At 35.2% G+C, this 20701-nt stretch overlaps 1 protein-coding gene across 1 annotated transcript in view; it reads right to left on the bottom strand.

The window, feature by feature from the left end:
• Nucleotides 1-3351, bottom strand: part of LOC139722866 (uncharacterized) — a 61380-nt gene extending 58029 nt beyond the window's left edge. Inside the window, exon 1 of the mRNA XM_071634148.1 lies at nt 2747-3351. The gene's annotated coding sequence lies outside the window, so the exon portion shown is untranslated. The remainder of the gene's footprint in view (nt 1-2746) is intronic.
• Between the last annotated feature and the right edge of the window lie 17350 nt (nt 3352-20701).

Genomic DNA, 20701 nt, shown 5'->3' with positions numbered 1-20701 from the left:
GATTTTGGTGGCCTCATCGGGCCAAAAAAAAAAAAAAGTTAGTATGGAGCCCAGTCATATGAATGAAATATTCATTGCTATTCACGTTTTTCAAATGTACCCCCATGGGCAGCAAATGAATCGGGCCAACCATGGAATCCCCATGCTGCCGTGTTTATAAACAATGGACAACAAACATGTTGAAAACATACAATTTGTATATGTTGTATCAAATGGCAAAAAACTAAGTAAATGAAGGCATTCTTGCACAATAAAGGCATTTTCGCACACCAGAAAGCTAACTATTAAAAAACATGATTCTTTGTTATTGTTGTTATTTTCGTTCTTGTTTTTTTTTTTTTCATTTGTTTTTGATACATGATGTAGCCAGGTATCGCAAATTATGTTCCATCAATTCCTTGTCTCAGGGCATTTTTCTCCAAGCTGGTTGTGCTTGATTTTAGGCATTGGTTTGGCATCTGAACAGCCTAATCTCCAACGTAAAAAAAAACAAAAAAACTTATTTAACCTTTGTAGAGTTGAACCTTTTTTTTTTCTATAATGAGGACTTAATAAAATAAACTATGCCAAAATACCTCGTTATGCCAATATCAGATTTCTCACTATATCGAGGTATCAAAACAAAAGCAAAAATCAAAGAGTGGGACCTGCAAATTCAACTTGTTTTAAAAGTGTTTTTGTCATGTTCCACCTCTTCATTTTAATGATGTTTTACTGTACACTGTACTCACTTCCACAGGATGTGTACACAACATACAGCATGGTGCATGAATGTACGGACTCTTGCATGTACACCTGCATAAAATCCAGAGTTAACCTATTTCATTGACAGGACACTGACACCGTGGCACAGCTGTTGTGTCTAATTATTCATATCAGTGCCCAACTAGCCAATATTAAATCTGTGATAAAGGAATTTATGGAAGCATACCAATACCTTGAATGTCATCACAAATGAGGTAACTTTTACCATCTGATAGCCAACCAGCAAAGTTGATATGATGGTATTGACTGCTCTAAAAAACAGAATGAAAAAGTAAAAATAATGATAATAATAAATAAATAAATAAATAAATAAATAAATGAATAAATAAATAAATGAATAAATAAATACTACTACTACTACTACTACTACTACTACTACTACTACTACTACTACTAATAATAATAATAATAATAATAATAATATTTCAAAAAAAAAAAAAAAACTATTTTATGAGCTAGCACATTCAAACAGATTTGTACTGTGCAACAGGCATTACCACTTTAACATTACCTATGGTGTCTTCAAAGAACTACTTGGCTTTCTGGAATATGCAGTATTTTTGCCAGTTTGCTGTGGTCTACAATGCCAAATTTACAAGTACTGACCTTTCCATTATACAGAATACATGATACATGATTACAAAAATGAAGCAAACAGTGTGACTGCCTCCTGGTTCAAAGTAACTTTATTTCTGTTTTTGTTGTTGTTGTTGTTGTTGTTTCTTAGTCACTTTTATCAGGGGTTGAGAGAGATATATGGCTATGAAGGCCTATTTTGAAATTCAGGATTGTTTTTCTGTTTTCAGTTCTCTTTCAGTTTCGCAAAAATTACCTCCCCTGTTGCCTTGACAGTATCGTCACAAATAACTTGAAAAATGTGAAAAACATCACAGAAATAGCTGCACTGTATATAGGCCCTGAATTGTCCTCTAAAATGGATCACCATAATGTCTTTTAAGGCTTCTTCCTCCAACTATACAATGGTCAAACTAAATTAGGTTCCATGGAAAGAGACATGAATATAAGTTGTTTGCCTCACATTATGTATGTCATGCACAAATGTTATCATAAAAGGAAATTCTATCAAAACTGTTCAGTTTTGTTATTCCCAAGAGTTTTCAAATCTGCTGCATTAAAGCATTTTATCTTGAGTCTCAGCATTGACTACACAAAATTATTCACTTTTTCTTTGCCTTCTTCCCAATATTTGAATGGTGGCATTACTGAAACAATATATGGTTCCCATTCTCATAAGTATTGCCTTTTACAACTGATAAAAATGCAGCAGTACGCTTGATTCATACAAAAATGCATTCAGTTGCATACTGAGAGTTCTCCTGAAATCTCTTGATTTCTTTGCTGGTATTCCCTGGAACTATACTCCACACACTCCTGATATTAGATAAAATTAACTTGCTCCCAGATAATACTTTTCGTTGGTTTTTAACCTCACTCAAGGCTAGGCACCCCCACCCCCATGAAAAAGACCAAAAAAGACCCCCCCAAAAAAAAAAAAATAATAATAATAATAATAAACAAATATAATAAAAAATAAAGATCAAAATAAAAAGATTTAAAAAATTAAAAAAATAATAAAACAAAATAAAATAAAATAATTTAAATAAATAAATAAATATATAAATACATGAAAAAAAAACAATAATAATAATGAATAGATAAATAAATAAATAGATAAGTGAATAGATAAATAAAAAAAAAAAATTGAACATCTGCCCACTTGCTCTGCTCCTTGCTCATTTATATAACTTTGGGGCACATTGTATCAATATCAGCAGAACTTGTGTGCCTGCAAACCGTGAAAATCCATCCATCCACACACACAGCACTGACATTCATTAAACACACACTGCCATCAACACACTGTCAGACCATCTCAATGACAAGAAAGACGTTTGCATAAAATCCGATCACCGATCCACCGGTAAAAAAAGACAAAGGGTTTAAAAGCTATGCCTCTAACCAATGACCAGTATGATTATCCCCATAAACGTGCGCTGACAGTGACATGCAGTTATATCCAAGGAGCAGCGAATACCATGATATAATCCACTCCTCATTGTTCCCGAGGCAAAGAGAGGGCCGCTATAGGGTAAAAGACGAGTTTGTGTAACTTGCAAGCTCTATCCACCGGTTCTTGCAAAGTTCAACTTCGATGCTACATCCAGTATACAATGTAAGCACACCAATTGCAACAGACGTGTAACATGAACAGGCAAATCTGCAGGGTATATTAGGTATCATTTCCTATTATTAGTCAAGTGCTATCATGGCTGGACTTTGGACCCCACAAGCAAAACAGATAAAGTGTCCTCATTAGCTAAAGATAATGGTTAATATATTACACACACAAACACAGAAACAGATACACACACACAGACACACAGACACACACAGACACACACAGACACACATGCACTATACAAACACAAATGAGTTCAAGTGTTTTAGCGGCTCTTATTAATCAGTTTCCTTAACAAAACAAATGTTTTCTTTGGCTGGGCAATACCGGGTGATGGCACTCGACAAGTTTCATCGCAAAAGATGGAAGCTTGGATATTCCGTCGTTCAAAGTTCTTGATCCTTGTTTTTTTTTTTTTTTGTCTTTTCTTGTCTTTTTTATTACTTTCCACTTTCTATCATTTCATCTTTCTGCGGTTAATGATGTCACACCGGTAGATGATAAAAAATAGATGTGTTTGACAGCCCACCACGAGAGGCTGCTATCACTTTCAACCACTACAAAATCAAATATCATATTTTTTTCTTTATTTCCTCTAATCAGATATATTGTGTGTTTTTGTTAGTTTTTGGGGGGTTTTTTTCTGCTTTTCAACATGGGATGTATACATACAATATGTATGTGGACTTTACCTTGTGGAAAAAGATGCCATGCAATGCTAATGCACTTTATTATTTCATATCATAGATTTAAAGAAAAAAAGTACACCAAATAAAAAGATAATTAGAAAACTCACCAATGGTAGATGGGTATATCATATATGCGTGTATTAAAGCGATGATAAATATACCATCTTAATTTTGCTTTCAATTTTTTGAAAGTGTTACAGATTTCTGACTACTAGAATGAAAATTTACATAGTATGTCCAAACATTTCTGTGTTCTGTGTCACATATTTGCCGAAGGCAATTACTGTATAAAGCAAGATATTTTTGTGCATTAAATTTTCTGCGAATTGGAGCCGACAGCCTTTTTCGCGGTATGAAAGTTTTGTGAACTGCCACTGGCATTCAATGCATCGATATATACATGTGGACAAGAACTTTCACATGCATTTTAATTTTGCGAATCTTGGCTCTCACGGAATTTACGCGACTAAAATGCACGCAAACATTTCTGGATTTACAGTAAACTGTGGTTGGCAAAGTCAAAGCAGATGTGAACGATGGAAAAACAAAAAACAGGAGCAATACACAGACACTGCTTTGGTCCCCGTTGTATGGCTTCTACATATTTTCTCTTGCTTGATCATGAAGGATTCCATGGCGATATCACTGTCACCAACACAATATATCTTTGACAGTGAAAAAAAAAAATATGCACAATCTTGCTCAAGTCAGCCACAAACCGCAGAAGGAAGTTGTGTGAAGAGTTATGGGCAATCAGTAAGATGTTTTCACCGCGTTGATTTGTATGCTTGTTTGTTTGTTTGTCTGTGTGCAAAATAACTCAAAAAGTTGAAAACGGATTTGGATGAAACTTGCAGGAAAGGTTGAGAATGACACAAGGTACACATGATTAAATTTTGGTAGTGACCCGGAAATTTTTATGGATTTTATGAAGGATTTTCGATATTTTGGCAGGTCGGGTCTATGAGCTCGCTGAACAAGCTGTGCATTTTTGAGGTTTTCATACGCGCACTAAAGTGCGTGCTCTAGTTTCTGCTAGGGTGAGGCGCACTGCGCAGCTGGGGGTTTATGACATAACAAGGGCTTCTGCTAGGTATGTTGGGAAATCGGGCGATTTTTCAGCATGCACACTATGGGTGGAAATCACTGATCTCTAGATGGAAGAGCAAGATCATCAGTGGAAAGTGGCTGCTCGGCGGACGTCTGCACTCTCATTTTAAGTGCTTTTCTAGTTTTTATTTGAACATCTGCAGTCAAAAGCAGCAAGTATAGCAGTAAACTGTTCATGTGATGAAATATGCATACCGATAATTTCACTAAATCTCAAAACTTATGTAGTATAAATCGCACAAAAACCATGATCAATATATTTCCAAATCTTTCAAAAAGTAAACCCCTATCATGATGAAAATGAGATGGATATCTGGAAGATTTGAATCCCCAATACTTATTCATTATAGGAAACCAAAATCCAAAATGAAATGTGGCTTGAGTGAAAGCAGCAACATTATTAGAACACATTGATCAGTAAAATTTTGAGGAAAATTGGACAATCGATGCAAAAGTTATAAATTTCTAAAGTTTTGGTGTTGGAACTACTGGATAAAGAAACTATGTCTATGTCTGGATAAGAAAGTAATGTCTACTGGTAACAGTGAATACTGTATAAGCTGTTATTTTTGCGAATTTCGCGAATTACAGTTGGATCGCGAATTTAATAACACGTGAGAATATCTCCATGCACCCTGTTAATATTGCATTAACTTAAGCATCGGCGTCAATTCGCGAAAACGACATCTTGCGAAAATGTCTATGGCCTTGTCATTCGCGAAAATAACAGCGTATACAGTAGACATGCTCTGTGCAATTATCTAGATCTCGCATCACTTTCAATCATTGGGTCGTAGATGAATGGATGATAGCGTATACCCCCCTAGAAACATCAATTATGCATCTGGTCGCCTTCAACATGTGGTTGTGATCAAGCTCAGATCATGCTGTGCGCAATTACATCCAGCCTTCTGTAGCCACATTCACACACACATAACAATTTAAAGAATAAATGATGGTTTTTGAAAATCAGTTTTAGGAACATGCAGCAAAATCTGTTTATTCATCGGGGCACAAATGAAAAAAACTTTATGATAGTGATCCGCACGTCAAAATGAAAATCAGTCACCGTTGATTTTTTTTTTAACTATCAAAGGTAATCTGCCCTGTGTGGTGTGTATGAATGGCACACATAGACTTTATTGATTCTTTTAATCCCATAATGCCACTCACCATAGTAAGGGCGGTGAGTTGGCTCAGTCGGTAGCGCGTCTACCTCACGATCTTATGGGCCCGGGTTCGAACCCGAATCTGGACTATGAGCAATGTTGTGTGTAAGCATACCGTCCCCTCTAACAAGAGGTAAAACACTCTGTCCCTCGGATAGGACATAAAATGGAGGTCCGGTGTATGAGAGAGTCACCACTCATGCACGTAAAAGATCCCGCTTCATTCATTCATCGCAAAGAGCAGGGTGTTTTACCCGGTGAAGTGGTCCCACCTCACATCTAACTGGACCCCATGGAAGACCAGCTTTACACAGCTGAATGTGGGCTATCTAGCCATCTTCACAGATGGAAATGTACAAACAAACAAAAACAACACACAGATGCCCTGGTCACATTCTCATCACTGTTGATTCTTTTACTCTTTTTTTAACTTATTTTTTCCCGCAAAGTGTGTGTGAACAGTACGAAATAATATCTATTTTTGCATTGAATGCAAAAACCCATAACTCATGTGTTTGGATGCAGATTCTCTCTGCAGCACAACATGTTTTGCATCAAACTGAAATGAAACCCCACAATTTGCATTCCTTTTGGTCTACTGAATTCAGACTTGTGATAGAACTCCCTACAAATGTAATATCAGGAACATAGAGATGGCACTAAATATTTGGCTATATGAAGCCAATCTCTTTTTAATAATTGCAGGATTAATACAAGTGTTTTCTTTACCCTGACAACCTGAAATACCAGATCAGATGAGAGCAATTGAACAGATTAATAATTACACCATTATCAAATCCCATCCAATATCATCCATGGTCCAAACCTCATGTAATCACTACCATTCTGTTTTCTAATTTCAGTATCATTCTCATTTCATCACTCACTGTCTGTAATGTACTTTAATACTATTATACTTTACATGTGTAATTCCAAATTTATGTCTACTGGGCCTCTAGTATAACAGACTGAATACACAGATTAAGAATTCAGGGGGAGAATAAAAAACAATGACAAAACTGTCAATTGTAATCCCAAAACTTTTCATTCCAGCATTAATTACACTTACACTATACAGTAAACTTTATTTCCCTCACACTTTTGAGCTGCAGTTATGAAATAATACAATTTAAAAAAAAAAATCAAATTTATGAACTTTTGTAATGATCGTCAAGATGACTGTGATAATGTACTAACAAATGATATTTGTCTTTCAAATAGAGCACCTCTTTACAAGTTGTACTATATTCTGGCAATAGAACCACTTTAAAATGTACAGCAGATATCAATCACTGGATGCATTGCATATAAATTCTCTCATATTATGTAGAATACACCAGGTGACCTAAGAAATCACAACAAAATCAGTCCTTGAAAGTGACCAAGAAAAAAAAAATCACTCATTTTTTTTTTTTCGTTATTGTTGCTGTGTGTGAGTACTATGCTACTAAAGATCTAATCATTCATTCTGACCCTTTAAAGCAGATACCCAAGTACAAAAAAATAGGAAAAAAGGTGCAATCGGTAGAGGATACTTGACATTTACCTAGCACAGCTCTGAAATTTGACATCAAAGCGGCCTCGGGTAGGCAAACCAATGAGGAATGGAAATGTATCTTTAAAAACGATCATCACCTTTTTTTTTGCCAGGAGCTCAAGGCATCCATTCCTCAGAGGAATAAAAAAAAAAAAAATCATGCCTCTCCTGCAAGAAGCTTTTCTGAGGGCAAGCACTGATGCACAAGCCATAGAGTGGTGGTCAAAAAAAAAAAAAAAAATCATAAATTTGCAGATCAAGGTGTGAGAAAAGAACAACAGAGAGCATGAAGATCATTCATGACAAAACAGCCCTCTATTATACTGTATGTATCACATTTTCATTCATTGTTTTTTGGGCCACAGCATTATTTTGGTAATGCCATGGAAATACTGTTTGCTCATGGTTTGTTTTGTTTTGTTTTGGTTTTGATTTTGGCATCCGACAAAAATAGATGCCCACGAAATCTATAGTGGGTGGTTGCACATGTATTTATATCAACAGTTTCCAAAACACTGGAAGTCTGATCCTGTTTGGTTCCTTTGTGTTTGGAAAAAAAAAAAAAGAGCAAAGTTTTTTACTTTCATGAGGAGTCAAAATTGCAACCAAAAAAATAAATAAATAAAAAGTAAAATGCACACACACAAAATGAAAAAAATGGTCCGCACGATTCATAGATTCCTAGCACAATGCTGCACATCAATATTTGGCAATTCACAAAAATTTCATGCCATTAAAAAGTCTGTCCGCTCCAATTCACAAAGGTTTCATGCTGCGATTGTTTCTGGTTCTACAGTAATCAGTATTTCAAAGCATCTGTCACACTCATACCATTAATCTGGGGGAGATGAAAAATTAATAATGAAAACAATACACGAAGGGCACTTTGTACCCCTGAAACACATCAAGACATCATCAGCTTGGTACTTTTTGAGACCACCAGCATTAATGGAGTGTACAGGTGAAGGATTTACGTTGAGGCACTAATGCCAAGTTTTCATGGTAATTCAGGCATGGCCTTTACCTCACCTACCATTAGCCCTTCCGTGACGTCAGATGTGGATTCCAACTGAGAGCAGTAACAATCCCACACTTGCTGTACTCTGGAGCTTCAGTATGTGACTATAATGTACATTTGCAAATAGTTAGGCTCTATTAACTTTCTAAGATGTTAAATCTCCTGAAAACTTTCTGCAAAACAGCTATTTCTCCATTACAGTACATGGGGAGCATAGATTTTAAACCATGGCTCTGTGCTATTCTCTCTCTCTCTTTTTTTTTTTTAACTAAGTAACACTATTCCATTAACTGTAAAGCAAGAAGTATTCTTAGCATGAAATTTTGCAAACTGGAGCCAATGTCAGCCTTTTTCACAGTGCCAATGAAATTTTCACGAATTGCCACTGGCATCCAATGCATTATAGGCCCAAAACCACTATTTCGGCGCAATTGGTCAAAAATCGTGTCGCTTATGTTCCTACTCACCTAGGAGAGATAAAAAGCTCTTTCAAAATGCCCCTGTGATTTTATGTGATGCCAAGGGACATATAAACAAAAACTGAAATCATTTCGAAGGCGAAATTATACCACTAATCCATTGGTGGAGGGTCAAGTTCGGCCAACAGGCTTAAAAGTGCATGTCGCCAACGATGATTTTTAATGTTTTCTCAACTTTGTGGGAAAATATGAGCATAAAGAGGAAGCTTATTCACGGTTTCAGAAAAGTGGCTTAAGGTTCTATGAAAACCTAACACAACTTTTTAAACTAACCATTCTTTATCAACAGAATAACTGATGGAAATGTGTCGCCAGATCCGCTGAAACATACGTTACCATCTTTGTACTGCCAACTTGGTTATGCTATTACAGTGAGTACTACACAATTGTATTGTTTTTCTGACCAAAAGGGGTGTAAGTTTATGTTAAAAGATATTTCATCACTCAGCTTCAAAAGACATGCGACTGCTAATCTCGCAAATATAGATTTTAAAAAGGTAGATTTAAGAGAAGTAACATACGTTACCATCTTTGTAAAAAGTATGAAGGTGCATGGCTCTGAATGATTGTTCTAGAGTTGAGACTAATGGAGTAGATTGTCGTCATACCCATGGGTGGCAAAAGATTCATTATTATGTTGCTAACTTATACGATTTAATCCACAAGTGTAACATACGTGATGTAACTTACGTTACCACCAAATGACAGAAAGCTTAATTACACCATTAATTACCACCTAAATGTACATTTCTCGAATCTGTGCCGTCGATTTGAGGTCATGGGATAGCTCAGCAACTTCTTTCAATGGCATCTTGAGCATTGGCAGCGCGCAAAATACCTTTACATGATGTGTTGAAAAACTGAGTAAGTATTTGATTGTTGGAAATGTGTTGTTGTTTTTCATAGAATCATGCTTTACTTCTGTTTATTGTGTCTTTATTAAGTCAGTAGATTCCACCGTAAAGATCCAGTTATTGCTTTGCTGTACAGGTTTATTCTTTTGAAATAAATCACTCAATTTATTACGTAACGTATGTTTCAAATTTTGGTAACGTAAGTTTCAAGATGTTGTCATGTTGATAACAGACAATCCACAGAAAAGCCCATTTAATTTGAGACAATTTAATTGTTGCAGTTATGTTGTTGATGAGTTTCTCCGTCAAAACATATCAAATTCATTTACAGCCGTATGTTCTTGTTTGTTGGGAGGATGCAGTAAAAGGGGACATAATCACAGTATCTTTGAAAAAAAAAAACGTTTGGTGGGGTTGATGTTCAACTTGGCTTTAATGATGTCATATTCCAGGTATAAACAATGAATTTAACATTGTTTTAAGAAAATTCAATGAATAGCTAATAAACTTAGGGATTACGCAGATCTCTACTTCAAAACTATTGGATCAGGTCCCTGCATTAATATAGTAACGTAAGTTTCTAGTTTTGGTAACGTAAGTTTCATCATTTCATGTCATTGAAAAAGGATATTTTAAGGAATGTGCGTGGATAAAAATAACATTTAATTGTTCTAGAACTATAGTTGAAGGAATTCCATAGGGAAATAAGTCTTTTCAATTATATTTATCTTCGGTTATCATAAATCAATATGGTGACTAACTACTACCTGACTATTTTTAACGGAGAAAATTAACTCAAATTTGTGTCGTTATATCGTTGATGATCTCAAAGTGAAGAAAAACACACTTTGAATGAAGAAAAGGTAACAAAAATACATGTGCATTAAAGAAATATAATTTTAACTATTACTGAGTATACCATCATAGATTAGGCCTACATGATAATAATGCTAATAATAATTATACTGATGTATGTTTCAGTAAGATATATGTTTAAGACATCAACATTTTTTGTTCTTCCTTCTCGTTGAAGTTAATGCAGTTGCAATGGGGAAGAGCAGTGCTGAGATTAAAACCCCATATATAGGGAACGTATAAGCTGCAATCAGATTGGCGAAAAATCATATCTCTAACCAAAGATTCAAGAAAAAAAAAACATATACCCGTCGCGTAGTTGACAAAAAAAAAAGAAGCAAAGTCACGCATCTTTTTTTTTATTTACCCTACCAGGGTAACTATAGGGGAGGGGGTTCGAGGTCCACCGCCCCTTTGCCAGCAGTCAAAATATAAACAAAAGGAAATAAAAAGAAAAAAAATGAATCGCAGAATCCTCCTCCCCAGTTTGAAATAAACAAATAAAAAAAAACATGAAATTGGGCTCGTACTGGCAGCATAGAATTAAGCTGAAGCCTTTCTTTATATTTCTTCAATTTTCTTTTCTTTCTGTTTTTTTTTCTTGCTTGTCAGTCGATGAAACCCGGTAAAAGAAATGAAACAAAAGAAAAAATGGCACGGGAGCTTTTATTTTTCTCCCTGTCAGGTGATTATAACTGGAAGTAGTCGACTTTTCTAACTCTGACCCCATCCCCCACCCCATGAAAATCCTACTTACGGGCCTGCCTGTAATCATTATCAGTACCTTTGTTGTGCATGTATAGCAACTTGTCCTTTCACTTTTCTTTTGAAAGATTCAGAAACATTTTCCATGCAGGAGACAATTTCCAGATACGGCAAGAATTATTAATGCAAGACTTGTTATTCTTGTTATCGTTGTGGATTATACTGTCTTATGCATACAAAACAATGACAATCGAGTACATCATTTCACTAATGACAATTTCATTCATCCTACCCATTATTGTGCTAATGCAACTATGTAATTTGACGTTATTTCATCGACCTCATTTGCCATAGTCAACTTAGCAAAGTGGTCATTTATTTAATTAACAAAGAGCATTTCTTGGTTCCTTCTGTCCCTATCTCTTGTTTACCGAGTTCAGAAATTTCAAATACAAGCAATACGGCGTTATTGTTCATTATGAAACACTTTAATAGAGTAACCATCTCGTTTCTGCCGTTTCTTGTTTCATACAAGTGTTACAAATTTTGTGAATACTATTGTATTGCAACTGCTATTTTCAAACTGTTCCTGCATAGAATAACTGTTGCGACAGCAAAGTTATGGAGTCTGTAAAGTTATGGATTCGAAACATATCTTTCAAGAGCATGAAGTGACAGCTGAAGATAACAAGTTACAAGACATCAATATGAAGATAACACGTTACAAGACGTCAAGCATACGAAAACTTCCATTATGATAAAATTGAAGTGAAACCTACGTTACCCACCACTCATTTTATATTACACGTACATCATGACAATATTTTCGTCCGTGCAGGCACGTGAAAGCATGTTCCCAACTCTTATCATTTCAATGCCATAAATTCATAAGTATGAAGCCAATCGTCTTCAAAATACCAGCAGTAACGGATTAATGTTCTGCTCCAGAGTTTATACGCGGACATGTTATAAAGTCTTGCAGTTTTACAATTATTTCAATTGTAATTTTTGAGAATTGTATCACCATGATATTGCGACATCTTGTTATAATATACGTTCACTTAGAGTTGACGAGAAATTAATGTAAGAATATATACCAAAACCAAAAAGAAAAAGTACCAAAATCAGTTGCACAATGTAGTAGTATTATCTTTGTAACTTACGTTACATTAACGTGAAACATACGTTACGTGGAATCTGACGAATATATTTTTGCGCACATAGATTCACATGTTTCATCAATGATACTCAAGAATTGGTTGGCAATTTGGGACTGATAAATGTTGAAAATATATTCTGAAGAAAGTCTGACATCAAATTATCGAGAAAACAAATGAACATTACATGAAATAAGATTTAACAAAATAGGACATGCTGTGTTCAGTATAGCATACAGGTCATTTGCCATCCTTCCCATCTGCAGGCAGCATTTACAAACATGGCAGCCGATGGTATACTTCACATCTGACGCATAATTATCTCAATCAAAGACTGTAGTCACCAATTTTAAAGCATTTGAAATAGAATGACATGGGTAACGTATGTTACATGATGAAATCTACGCCCTATGAAAGAAATTATCACACCACAAAAATAAAGCAAGATTGTGTGTTCATATTTTTCAACTACAAACTTGAATATTTGTGTCATGGATTGGTATAAAAATGAAACCTATTCTAAAAACTTTAATTTTCGCGTTTTGCGATTGTCCAATTGTGCCGAAATAGTGGTTTTGGGCCTATAGTGTAAAGAACTTTTGTGTGCATTTCAATTTCAATTCGCGGATCTTGGCTTTTGCAAAATTTTCCAAAATTGAAATATATGCACACATTTCTGGGTTAACAGTATTCTTACATTACATATCCCCTTTAATGTGGCTCTGACTTTTTTTTTACTAGGTAATATCATTCCCTCTATGTTCACCTTCTTTAGATAACAAAAAAACAAACTGTTATAAAAAGAAAAAAAACATGCCATAAAAAATTATCTTCCTCTCTGCTTTATCTAAATTTCTATCATGTCTCCTGTGTTTTTGTGTATCCATCTCTCTTTCTGTCTCTGTGTGTCTGTTTGTTCGTCAGTCTGTCTGTCTGTCTCTGTCTCTGTCTCTGCCTCTCTCTCTCTCTCTCTCTCTCTCTCTCTCTCTCTTGCTTCTCTTATCCTGTCGCTCATAAATATCTCTGTTGAAAATCACACCAGTAAAGTTAAAGTATTAGTCTAGTAGTAACACAGCACACAGGTAATACAAAGTCAATCAGAACAACAAACTGGTGAAGGAATCAATGAAAAAAACTGATGCATTTTTAAGTGTTAGTCTATACCCAGACTAAACATAGCAAGTAATAAAGATGGAATGCATTATTAGTACTTGCTGTTTCTTTCTTATGATTCTATCATGTATTTTAGTGAGTGCACACAGTTCATGGTTCCACGATGAATTGATAGTGGCAAGGAAGCAAGAAGACTTTTCAGTTCATACATAACATGTGTACAAATGTACAGAACGTCAGCTTTTTCAACTCAACTTTAGATCAACTACACTGTACAAGTGTTTGTACATTGACCTCTCTTTCTACCAGAGATTTCTAAAATTAAACCCAAAGTAAATTGCAATGATCTATGTCAAAATTGAAGCATCATACTAGTCTTGCATTCTTTCTTTTTTTTTCTTTTCTTTTCAACACATTCAGATGAGATCAGTATTCAAAGGCAGGTAATACTGCAAATGAACACTACAGGTTTGAAACAGCTCGGCAAAATGCTTGATACACTGACAGAGTAAATTTTGCAGTGTGCACCACAAGAGGGCAGCATTCATTAACATGTTTCTGAGACAATTGAGAGACTGCAACTACATCTTTGTGTTTAATCATCTCTCTCCACTCGCATCTTCTGGTGCTTGGAGTTAACAACATTTCATCTCTGCAACTTGAGAGGGCAGCATACAATGTTATCATTTTCCCTCTCAATTCTATGAAATTGGACCAGGCCCGAACCCCATCATTTTGTCATGTACCAAAGATACACTGTGCAAAATAAATCAAGGAATACCTTATCAAAACGAAAGAGAAAGCCATAGCAGCCTACAAATAACTAATTAGTTGTGGATGCATCAATTTACAAAACACACCTCATTTGGAGGCTTGACACATTATGTTTATTTTTTGTATGTTTCTGTTGTTGGTTGTTTTTCTTTTTTGGGGGGGGGAGGTTGGGGAGGGGGACTAAACTTTGATATGCTGGGAATAGAATTCGAGCAGAACAAAAACGACAAATATCAAGACTGAAGTGAAATATTATTGGTTTTAACCCGTTTAGAACCAGCTGATTTTGCTGATTTTGCGTCTACATTTTCCATAGACACCTGCCCGAGTATACCCGGGCTAGTCTCCAATGGGTTAATTCATAGATATAAAAAACAGAAAACTGGGAATCTTTTGTGTATGTTGAAAAATATTTTGATTCATGATTTTTAACTTATGCATCTAGAAATTTACAGGTATGAGAATCCCCTTCCAAGACCCCCTCCCCCACTTCACCCCCAACCTCTCCCTTTATCTGTTCCAGGGATAAATGAACCAATAGTCCCACATATTACTTTTTACCTGGGGAAAGAAAGTCTGTGATCTCTGGCTTGCTTCTGGAGCGAAACCTGTACAGTCCACTCTGTGGCATGAACAGTGCATATCCAAAGGATTTACAGGTGTAGGAAGTTTTACAAATGTGTCATTGTTGATTGAAAAGGTTTTAAATTGTCAAGATTTTTTTGGGAAATATTCCGGTTGTTGTTGTTTTTTTTTTTTTTTAGTAATTGTTGATTTGCAGAAGTTGTTAGAAATCACATCAAAATTGAAGGAAATCAAAGTGATTTCATGTCAGTGTAATCAATCAAAAAATACACAGGAAGACAACAGGAAAAGAAAATGCAAATCAGGCCCCAAGTGCGCACGTACGTAGGGGAAAAGACAATAATCCACACGATTGTACAGTGTGAATGAAATTCCAACATTGCAGGTAAAAGAAAGAAGAAAAAAAAAAGGCAATAAATCCCCATCAAATTTTAGCCACAAAAGAGAAGCAACAATGCAGAGTGGCAATTTACACCATACGCATAATGGCACATCAAGGTCGGGAAGTAGAAGAGTCAATCAGGGTGATTATGTAAATTGTTGGCATCACATCAAAAATTCAGATGTGATCGTAGAGACAAAAGCACACATGTCGGAAGATAAAACAGAAGCATAGGAATGAGAAAAAGTTTTCAATCACGGAAAATAGCACACAGTTAGTATCACACAGTCAATTGGGAGGGTTATTTTTGTTGTTGTTGTGTCGGAAGGGAAGAATGGAAGTATGCAGGCGTTATTTTCGAGGAAAGCGAGACAGTTCGCCGGGGCAAGCAACAGCGAGTTTTTAGTGGGTCCAGAGAGTGAGAATGCACGAGAGTTGATGTCAAGAACACGGCACACAATTAGGATAATTATATCAAATGTCCCCATACCAATTCACATCGTTATTTGGACAGAGGAAATTTAGAATTAGAGAGTTTACACAACAACGTCACACACAATGTCATTGTGAGAAAGTACAGGATGGGGTTGGTTTTATTTGGTTGGTTGGTTTAGAGACGTCAAAAGAGTGACAGAACATTTCAAATTCACAGTGTATCATATACGCACCCAAAAAAATTTGTCATGCAAATTTTTTTTAACATGAGGTGACGCATTCCGAATTTCAATCGAGGTGGAGTCGGGAACAACAGCAACGTACATGGGGTAAAGGTGGGTGGGAAAAATGAGAATTAAAGGATTATCATTTGGTACAATCGGGTGTTATGTACAAGTGTACATACGTACACACTGGGAATATATTAATGTATAATTAATACATAAATATCATATCAAAGGGCTTTTAAGACACTGTCATATTAGCATGTGTACAAATGTACACATACATGTATTGTAAACTGTACTCATTTGCTATAATACACTAATATCTAACAAACAAAATTCAAAATACCAATGATAAGATGTGTTGGTTAGTATTCATTTATACAATTTTTGTAATGCAACATTTGCAAACATCTAAATGGAATATGGCTTAATACATGTAATTCACATTGTAACTTTAATCTTGTACGGTATGAGAATTTGACTATTTTTATACACAATGTGCACAAGTACTTTGAGGAAGAAACTGTAAATTCAAACAATCGAACTGAATTGCTTTAGAAAACAACAATAACAAGGACATTATACAAGGGGTATCAGAAAACTGGTCAGCCGGCATGAATCAGAAAACAAAGTTGTGTCCAGACTGTCCAGTCTCATGGGCCTCTTGCCATACTGTCATTTTCAAGGGGCTTAAATTTCATCATGGGAAAAATGGCTGTCACATATCAAAACTTTTCCCCGGTACAATTGTATCTCTGTATAAAAAAACAACAACTGAAATTGTAGTAAATAGGTTATTGTCTCAAAACAACAGCAACACTGCATGCTAATTTAAAGAAAATTTCAGTTAATATCAAGATGCTACACTGTACAGTGTATACATAACACAAGCATTGGCTTTGATGCTCTTTCATGCAATCAATTCAGCAAAGGGAAATAAAAACAAAAACAACAAATCAGTAGTTGGTCTAATCGTATTAGAATGCAAACAACAGTAACATGCAACTGAGCATCGGGTATGAAAGGTGGATTGGACAAACTTAGTTTCTAAACAAGCACAATTCCACGGGGTGCTCAACTTGGCTTTAATGAATACTACAGTATATTTAAAGCCATTATTTTAGCAAGGATATAATTTTCGAAAATTTCACGAATCACAGTGCATTGCAAATTTAACGACACACAAAAATGCTGTCATGCACTAGGTTTAGTGCACTAACGACAGAGTCGATGTCAATTCGCGAAAAACAACATCTCGCGAAAAATGTCTGTGACCTCCTCATTTGCGAAAAATATCTGTATGTGAAAATAACAGCTTAAATACAGTAGGGTACATGTACAGTCGTATGTTCAACTGTATTCAGATACATGTACACAACAAAATGTCAGTAGTTTTCATCAAAATCATTATAAAAAAAAAAAATAAGAAAGTTTGAAGAAGTTTTACATGTTTTCACAGAATAAAAAACACCATTTTCTTTGTCTGATAAATTCATTTTACTGAAAGTCAACCAGAGCAACTTGCAGAATTAATAAAATCCTCAGAGACTCCAAACCAAAGCACGGTCTTCTAATCCGGAGATTCTCCCACCTGAAACGCTACAACCTGGAGACTCCAACGTGTGCACATCATGAGCGCTATTGAAAGCACAAAGTCCCTACTTGCAAGTTATAGCTGCTCTCTTGTGAGCCTATATTACCTCAGGCTTATTTTTCATCATACGCTGGCACTATTAGTATCTAGTAAGCCTAATAATTCAATGACTCAAATCATAGGTGTTTGGGCGGGAGAAAGATCATTTTTAAGCGGGAGATGCAGAGCCAGGGCGGGAGAAATTAAATCTCAAGCGGGAGAGTGGGAGATTTTGCGAAAATGGGCTTTCAGCGGGAGATCTCCCGTCGAAAGCGGGAGAGTTGGAGTCTCTGTGTACTTCAGGGCTTGACCGACTATTACGGGGACCAAACCATTAATATGGGAACAAACATGAATTTTTGATGAATGCCCTTCTAGGCAGAATTTTCATAACAATGTTGGGAAAAGAAAACATAACATCAGATCTCTCATGAAATCATCTGAAGATCAACTGATCTCCACTCAACCATAACTTAATTGAATAACATAACTTCAGTACATACAGGTATGTGTAGAACTCTATGGTAGTAGAGTTTGTTACAAAACCATCTCTCATGTACCATCACATCAGGTCAACAGTACAAAAAAAAAATAATATAATTCATTACATTTTATCAAATCAACAGTTAACAGACAAAGTACACCAAAAGAAAAAAATAAATAAAAAATAATAAAATGTACCTCCTGTGTACACTGTATGTTATGTACTGTATGCTACTTTTTAATTCAAATCCTTTTAGGGTGATAGAAATAATACAAAAAATACAAAAAGTAAGTTTCGATGTCTCTGCAAACAGAACATGTACAATCATACATACACACACACACACACACACACACACACACATTCTCTCTCTTACTCCGGCACTCTCTTTTTTGCTCTCCTTCACCCACACACACACACACACACACACACAGACACACACAAAGGAAAGCAAATAAGTTTACAAACAATACATTTTATCCTATTAAAGAGGTACAATGTATGTATGCACTACACTGCATGATCACAACTTTCTGTACAATCTGGGAAGCTTTTACTACAGTGTAGTTGTACATTCGTTGTAGGTCCATGTACACACTCAGTAAAAACTCCCATTTTGATTGATCTGTAACATAGCAATCTACAGTTGTTCAACCTCTTCCCAAGCAATATTCATCATACACCTGTACATTTGTAGCTATCATGATGTACAACTCGATCGCTTGTAAATGTATAAATAGAAGAGTACATTTTGTGCCAATACAAGTCAACAAATAAAAAATCTAATGAAGATGAAATTTGTGTTCCCATTTTAAAGAGAGTGGCCATATGAAGACTCCATGAATAGGTTAAAGTATTTTTCATAGTAATATCATTCCATATGTTTATTCTTTCAAAGGTTTGTTAATCTGAAAATGGAATTATTTTTGTTATTCCTCAGGCTAATTATGAAATAAGGTAGTCATTCCAAAGGTCCAGTAATCTAAATGAAATTAGGTTCATTATTCCAAAAGTATAATGTTTAAATTCCAAAACTGAAAAAATGGTTCGTTATCCTGAATGTTCTTTTCATAGAGCACACCTTCTCTTGATTTTTGCATTAGAATGAACATTATTTCAATGGTGGATTAATGAAGCTTCGGAATATAAACCATTTTACTTGGATTAAAAGACTTGACAAATAAGGGTCTTATTTCCTTTTTGGAATAATGCCACCATGTTTGGTTTAACAAACCCTTTTTCAAATTTGGATAATGAACCTCTAGGATATGGAATTTTGTGTAATCTATTAAAGAATAATGAACATACAGTTTAACAAACCTTTGAAAGAAGGAACCTCATTTGAGCGCAAAGGGACACTAGTAACACGTTGTATGCACCATGTGTTAAGTGAGCATAAGATCAGTTGATTTTTATTATGTGATCATTATTTCATTGTTGTCGTTTGTTATTTTTATCTATTTCCATTTCTGGATTAATGAGTCTATACGATGGAATAAGAAGCAATACCTGAATAGATAATGGATGTCGAGAGCTACGACCAACTTGCACATGGTAGAGTTGTATCATGACTATCTAAATATGTAATTTCACTGTCTGAACGTGAAAACATGTATTAATTGTTACTTTTTTGATCAAGCATACAAATGTTCATGTAGTCCATGTTTTGGTGAAACCTCTTCTGGTATTCTACATTGTAGTTGTCTGATTCAAAATTCAAATTCATCAAAGCCAACTTGTATGCTACTTTGTGTGGAATTGCACCTTAAACACAGTGGCCTATTTAAACTAAAATGCATGCATGCATGCCAAAGACAAGCATTTTTCTTATCTTATTCTCTTTTTTTCCTCTCTCTCTCTCTCTCTCTCTAAGAGTTCTCTCTTTCTCTCTCTCTCTCTCTCTCTCTTTTGTCCAGACTACAGTACATGGACCATACATCATGCAAAAGGACACGTGCCCAGGCTGGTACTCATTAGTTTTTACCAGAATGTGAATCTGTGCTCATCTACAAAATTAGGAAGATAAATGAATGAATTACATGGTGCATTAATAAATAAATGAATGAATACATTCAGGAACAAATGAATTTGATTTTAGGAAAACATGAGGACCATACAATGAAAATGCATGAATTTGTAATGTATAGTATGCATGTATCATACAATGTGTGTTTTTTTTTTTTACATACTGTAGTTAAAATGAAGACAGAGGGCCCTGAATAATCATTGAAGATGCTTAAAAAGAAGAAAAAGATCTCTTTTTTTTAAGTATGAAAAAGTCTTATCCCTAATCAACTCTCTTTATATTTACAACAAAAGACCAATGTTGTTGTGTTACTGTGTATAAATAATCTCTGTTTTTCACATGCCTGAATGGATATTCTACAGCACTTTGATACACTATGTACAGTACACATGTAGACTGTGTATGTCTGGTTCAATTTTGGTTCATATGTTTTGTAACAGATCTTTCATTTTACGGGACAGGTTTTTTTCCCCCAATGTGGAGAAAGCTCTCCTTTGATACAAA

Source organism: Diadema antillarum, unplaced genomic scaffold (genome assembly GCF_040938485.1).
Source record: "Diadema antillarum isolate AM-2024a unplaced genomic scaffold, OU_Dant_1.0 scf00000174, whole genome shotgun sequence".
NCBI lineage: Eukaryota > Metazoa > Echinodermata > Echinoidea > Diadematoida > Diadematidae > Diadema > Diadema antillarum.
The sequence above is the reverse complement of the archived record's forward strand: the minus strand, read 5'-3'. Positions and strand labels throughout refer to the sequence as shown.